We start from the raw sequence: 7,507 nt of genomic DNA, 5'->3' as shown, positions 1-7,507 counted from the left end.
GTGTGGGAGGTAAAAATCGTAGATGGAACCAAAAGATGAATGCAGTAAGCAGATTGATTCAGAAGGATGTAGATTGCAGTAGTTACTTGGAAAAGAAGAGGCTTCGACAGGATAGAAAGCTTCATCAAACGCTTTCGGACTGATGACCACAACTACATTTATTGCTTTACATAGAAGTATCTCTTACAGCCTCAGAATCTTGTTAGGCTGTAACAACCGCACCCCAGAGACGCCAATAAAGGCCTGCACCGCTGGCGATTGTAGCATCACAATATATATGGGCTTTGTATGAGCTTCATGTAAGGGGCGAATAAAATTTAATTGAACATTAAAGTGTCTCCTTCATTCTTGTTACCGAGCCAGTGTCCATCATCAAGTACGAAAACAAAGACGTAACTTCCATGTGACCCATCTGAAGATGAGCGTGAAAAGGCTTGAAAACTAGTTTATGGCAATAAACAAATATTTCAAAAATGATAGGCCACAGATTTCCATATTTATATTCAAAACGAGACTGTGACCATTCGATCCAGTGTTCTTCGTGTACACTCCAAGTGCGTAGCTATAATTCCTTTATTGTAAGAATGATCCTGGTGTGGCCAAACACATGCTCGGCGATTAGGCATCCGTCGTAGCACAGGTTCACGGGTGTTGTTACGCCATTGGAAATAGATGCTAATTACATGGTGACCATTGTTGAACTATATGAAAGAAAACGTAAATTAGTTACAAACTACGGCGTGCACACATTTTTTTCAACGTGTAAACACCACTACAGATATTCGGATATAGTTTATGACATGTTCGATACGCTTGCCATCATTGGCGATGATGTGGCGCAGACGAATAGCGAAATTCTGCATGACTCGCTGAAGTGTCGGAACATCGATGCTGTCGATGACCTCCTGAATGGCTGTTTTCAGCTCAGCAATGGTTTCGGTGTTATCGCTGTGCACCTTGTCTTTAATATAGCCCCACAAAAAGGAGTCGCACGTGTTTAGATCCGGAGCATATGGTGGCCAATCGAGGCCCATGCCAGTGGCCTCTGGGTACCCCAGAGCCAGAATGTAGTTCCCAAACTGCTCCTCCAGGACATCACAAATTCTCCTGCTTCTATGGGCTCGAGGTCCGTCTTGCACGAACCATATCTTGTCGAAATCAGGATAACTTTGGATAATGGGGATGAAATCATCTTTCAAAACCTTCGCGTACTATTCGGTAGTCACCGTGCCATCAAGGAATATCGCACCGATTGTTCCTTGATAGGACACTGCACGCCACACAGTCACCCGTTGAGATTGAAGAGATTTCTCGAGCGCGAAATGCAGACTCTCAGTCCCCCAAATGCGCCAATCTTACTTACTGCTGAACCCATCCAAATGAAAGTGGGCTTCGTCGCTAAACAAAATAATACAGCGCTTACTAATTCCCATCATGTCCTGCGGCCAATCGTGCAGTTTGAACGTCCTAACACAGAAGTTATGATGATCTTATTTCATATAGTTCAATAATTGTCACCCTGTATGCATTAGATATTTTGTGTTATACTACAGGTAATGAAAATTTAAGACGTTCTAAAGCACTAAAAGACAGCAATGGTTTGGTGATCAGTATGCTAAATGCTTACACAATTCATTTCTTATTTGAAATCTCAATGTTCTCAGTATATAGTCGCTTTCTCTGAATAGTTCAGTGTAGGAGTTATGGTTAGTTCTGATGGGCATATGTCGGCTCCTTTAAACATGAAATTCCGAAAAGCTTGTGTTTTAGTCTTCTTTTAATTAATCTGAGAAACATAGTGTAGTATCATTATGAAAACATTAAAAATCCTACACAGTAGTGAATATAGTAGCTAACTTGTACATGCATGGCCGTGGGCTCGATTGCACTCCATTTTAAAAAAAAAATGTTTATCGAAATGAAATTTTGTATTGCACAATTGAGAATAAGTGGAGTCTGCGGAGGAAAATCAACTTTTGTATGTGACAATGCACTGCCCACCATACTTCAGTCTGTAAGAGGTGATATTCCTGTAGAGGAACATTCACTTAGGTACGCTCTTTAAATCACACATCGCTGTCATAGATAAATTATATTGTGTATACACAAGTATTTTTTGTTGCTCTTTTTCTAGGCTAAAATACGATTTCCGCTTGGTCCCTTAAGAAGCGTATTACTATAGTATTCATATATCTTAATTTATCTCTTTTAAAATTTAAATGGAAATTTGAAGTTTAATACTTGTCTGCTGTTTGTCGATTTTATTATCTGCAGGTGTAGTGTTTCGTATAATCTGTTTCCGAATGTTGTAATACTTTTGACGTGAATGATTTGAGTATTCTAGTAATTTCAAGTAGCTCTCTATGAGAAGTGTTAAAATAAAGCAATTGTAAACGGATTAAAGAAAACTTTATTAACATTCAGTTGTGGAACGTGGAACAGAGACAAATAAGCTTGCACACAATTACCCGCAGTTTTTCACGCTGTTGCCGGCTTTATCGACCGGATTCCCTGCTTCAATACGCCGGTACAGCGCTGTACCCTGGGTTATCTTCGTTGGATAGCGTGGGTGAGCTAAGCTGCTGCATGACACGTAAGGTTATTATTGAACCTGACTACACGCAGCTGAAGCTACGCGGGAAGTAAAAGCCAGTGAGGTATTAGCAAACGCGAAAGCATACACACTCTACTGTTAACATCGGTATTGTTCTTACGATGAACAGATGCCATTATTACCAGAGAATCGTAACCTGCCATTTGGTGCCCCTCAGTTAGATCAATGTCATGGTTCCATTTCAATGCTCTGCACACCGCTACTACCAAAATGTGCGTACAGCATCAATGACTCTATTCGTGGTTCATTATTCGTACACTCGTACACTCTATTTTGTTATGACGGTCATTTTCAAACCATTTCATAACGCTGTAATTGGGTTTCATCTGACACCCATGCCTATTTTAGCAAAAGCACGTGCTGCATGTAGTCCCACATCTAGAACATAGAGACATGTCCAGAATGTAAGTGTATGGAGCCTGTGAAGCTGAAAAACGTTTTTTTTTTTTTTCGAAGACGTTAGCAGCACTGCTTTCAGGGACAAAGTGTTGGGGGTTGAATTCTTGACAAAGATCATTTGCACACGAGCACCTTTAGGAAATGACGTGAGGTGACGTAACCGAATACTAATGTCAAACATTCCATATTTACGTCGACTCTACTACTGCTCTGAAGAAATTGGGAGCACCGATACTGGATTTTGTATTTGATGGTTTTCATATTATAACTTATAAAATTATGCCATTTTAAGATAATGGAATACTGAAGATTTCTAAAAGAGTGTCGTCCTTGGTAGGATTTTTTATAATTAAATTTCAGTCAATGACAAGGAGGTTATAGGTTAAAAGACGACGTCACAGACTATATAAGTTAACAGTGGTGTAGTGCGCAAAGGCGTGGAGACACGAAGTGAGAAGGAATAGGTCCGCCACTTGGTACTCCCAAATTTATTCCTCGTCTAGTTTCTAAGGGATTCTGGGTCTTTCTTACGAACCCTCTTGATTATTTTCAGACTATTTCACTTTCTCGATCTGAGCCAGTTGCATCCAAAGATGTTTCATTCATATTTACAACAATTTAAAATTTATTCATGGCTTTTTCTAGAGAGTACCACTGACGTCGATATTACACCAGTCTAAATTTCTTTTGTTTCTTGAACGTAATATTAATGAAAATAGGATCATTACTATTACACTGAACAACTGTAATGCATGGTTTTATGTTACTTTGTTAAAATAATTCCAATTTATACGAAGTAAATTACTTGCGGTCTGTATGAATCCAGTGCTACCCAGTGACTAAAAAAATGCTAGTAGTACAAGTATGTTCCGAAATATTCGATGTTATGTACCTAAGAGAGCTCTCCCTCAAGAGTTTATTCGATTTTGTGGACGGGACAGGGAATGTGCACAAAAGTATTGCAAAACTGGACGTCTGATTCACATCCGCAGAAAAGTGCATAGCTAACGTGATGATGAATGTTGTAAAAGACGCGCTACATTTGTAACCTCATATATTCACTAGCACATTTAGCTCATGTTGACTATTCGCGAGGTGTGTCGATTGGCGAAGACAGGTCGAGCTGATGTGAAAGTTCAAAGACAGGCCAAGGGACGTATACTGCTAAGAAATCGGCTGCAACGAAGAGTCCTTCTCACACGGGCGGTCGCGCATCCAGCGATTCGCTGCCAGCTGAGCGATACGAGTCTTTCCACACGACGGGCCACGGAGGTGAGTGAAGACGACCTGCAGGTTGCACGTAGTCAGATGTGTGTCCTGCTTCAATTCAGTGAATTCCTGAGGGACCATACTGCTGAGGTCATCGGTCCCTAGACTTACACACTACTTAATCTAACTTATGCTAAGAACAACACACACACCCAAGCCCGGCGCAGGACTCGAACCTCCGGCGGGAGAGGCCGCGCAACCCGTGACATGGCGCCTCTAATCGCGCGGCCACTCCGCGTGGCTCTTACTTCCTTAGACCGTAGATATACAGGGTGTTACAAAAAGGTACGGCCAAACTTTCAGGAAACACACAAATAAAGAAAAGATGTTATGTGGACATGTGTCCGGAAACGCTTAATTTCCATGTTAGAGCTAATTTTAGTTTCGTCAGTATGTACTGCACTTCCTCGATTCACCGCCATGATTTCATACGGGATACTCTACCTGTGTTGCTAGAACATGTGCCTTTACAAGTACGACACAACATGTGGTTCATGCACGATGGAGCTCCTGCACATTTCAGTCGAAGTGTTCGTACGCTTCTCAACAACAGATTCGGTGACCGATGGATTGGTAGAGGCGGACCAGTTCCATGGCCTCCACGCTCTCCTGACCTCAACCCTCTTGACTTTCATTTATGGGGGCATTTGAAAGCTCTTGTCTACGCAAACCCGGTACCAAATGTAGAGACTCTTCGTGCTCGTATTGTGGACGGCTGTGATACAATACGCCATTGTCCAGGGCTGCATCAGCGCATCAGGGATTCCATGCGACGGAGGGTGGATGCATGTATCCTCGCTAACGGAGGACATTTTGAACATTTCCTGTAACAAAGTGTTTGAAGTCACGCTGGTACGTTCTGTTGCTGTGTTTCCATTCCATGATTAATGTGATTTGAAGAGAAATAATAAAATGAGCTCTAAAATGGGAAGTAAGCGTTTCCGGACACATGTCCACATAACATATTTTCTTTCTTTGTGTGTGAGGAATGTTTCCTGAAAGTTTGGCCGTACCTTTTTTTAACACTGCCCTACCTCTGCTGTGTTAAGGCTCTGCCGTCTGAGTCACGTGGCTGAGACAAAGAGCAGAGATCCTCGCATTACATGCTGTGCCAAGTGGGATCGACATTCACAGTTCGTCTGATTTGTAGCTGAAATCAAATACTGATTTTAACAACTGAACGACTTATTGTTCACTAATGCACCTTATGCTTTCTCTACGGATACTGATTTAGTGGCAGAGCTAGATTAATCAAAAACAGTAAGACATAAACCCTCATTCTGTGTAAAAGTCGTATATTACTGGTGTAAACGGACGTCGTCTATACTGGGTGCCGTCTGTTGTAGTCAGCTGCTATTATTCGGTAGCTGCGTTCCCCTGATATAAGGATGATTCGACCTTCTGTTCACGTGTCAGACCCATTTTAGATCACCTAAAACAAAGATACGTCGATATGATCTAGGCGCTCAGTCCGGAACCGCGCGACTGCTACGGTCGCAGGTTCGAATCCTACCTCGGGCATGGATGTGTGTGATGTCCTTAGGTTAGTTAGGTTTAAGTAGATCTAAGTTCTAGGGGACTGATGACCACAGATGTTAAGTCCCATAGAGCCATTTGAATCATTTTTGTCGATATGAGTCGGTATCAAGGAAACTTTGATCGTTAGTAACTTCTAAACTGTACAAGATAGACAAAAACAAATTACACCACTCAATTCCAGAGCTCAAGTGAGTGTTATTTGATGTGTCATACAGCCCCCTTTCCATTTTTTTAAAAAATGACTTGAATCCAAAATGGCGGATTTCAACATGGCGGCCATGAATGACAGACATTCACTCCAAAACTTGTCGCCCCACATCGAACCTATGTTCCCATCATCACATTTCAATTTTCCCTTTAATCTTCCAACTTATGAAGGTGTCTAAGGACTTTTGACTCGCCCTGTATATCTATACAGTAGTAAGTCGTTATTTAACGTTGTTACCAAAAATCTCGAAAAATTCTTGACCAATTTACTTCAGGTCGTTACACTGCACTCTAATAAACATTTGGACTCATATAGGTTTCGTATTTTAAATACACGTGATATATAAATAGATATATAAAATCTATACCACTTTACAAGAAAAGTCGTTGTTTATGGTTAAGAAAAGTGCGAAAAGTTCTTGACTGATTTAGTTCAGATTTTTACGCAATAGTCTAATAAACTTTCGGAATGTACGGGGCAATATATATGACAAACCTGTTAGCAAAAATCTCGAAAATTTCTTTGCCAATTTACCTCAGATTTTTACATCTTGCCCTAATAAACATTTGGACAGCATAGGCTACATACTTTTTAAAGCATATATATGGAAATTTTGAAAAGTTCTTGACCGATTTACTTCAGACAGCTACATTTAAAAAAAAAACAACAATGCGCAGGTTTTCTGTTAAAACCCCTTGTGAGCAAGATAATGCTGTGCTGAAAAGAAAGTGCGGTTTCATTTCCATTCTCCCAGTCAGTTTTAACTGTGACAGCAGCGCGTTTAAACATTACGCAACTTGCTTCTCCCATTATATGTTCCTACTTCTTATGTGCAATTTTAAATAAAAATAATATTCCCAACTACGTTCTGGTTTGTTTTCTTCCTCACAGAAAACAAGAAAGTTATATTTATGGCTTGTAGGCTTATGATTAGAATAATACTGTGGAATCTGAATTGCCCGAATTTTGTAATCCAGCCCCTTTACAAATTAAAACTATGCGTAATACTGTCATCGACGTTACTAAACCCACCAATCCAGCAGCAGGAGAGGCCTTTCTCATACCCCATTTACCAACAATCCCAACCATTTTACCCATTCGCTTTAAACGACTTCTTTTCCCAATCAAAATTTCGTTCGCTCAAGGCTCAGGGTCAGAGAGGGATTGGGGGGGGGGGGGGGGAGAGGTGACGGACGCTCAAAGGGGAGGGGGGAGGATTGATACAGAGAGTGGGATGGAGGAGGTGAACTGCAACAGGGAGGAGGAGGAGATGGACATAGAGAGGAGAAAGAGGACATTAGGACGAACGTCTGACACCAATACATCAGTAGCAATCGTGAAGCACCGGTGGATTCACTAGTTCCAGATAAAAGCAGAAAAAAATTCACTCATATTGTTAAGGAATTCACAGAATTATTACTACGAAACTGATATTTCATCTTCTATTTCTATGCTTGCAGAGCGTAACTGAAAGCAAG

Source organism: Schistocerca nitens, chromosome 10, assembly GCF_023898315.1.
Source record: "Schistocerca nitens isolate TAMUIC-IGC-003100 chromosome 10, iqSchNite1.1, whole genome shotgun sequence".
In the NCBI taxonomy this organism is placed as follows: domain Eukaryota; kingdom Metazoa; phylum Arthropoda; class Insecta; order Orthoptera; family Acrididae; genus Schistocerca; species Schistocerca nitens.
Note: the sequence above shows the minus strand (reverse complement) of the source record.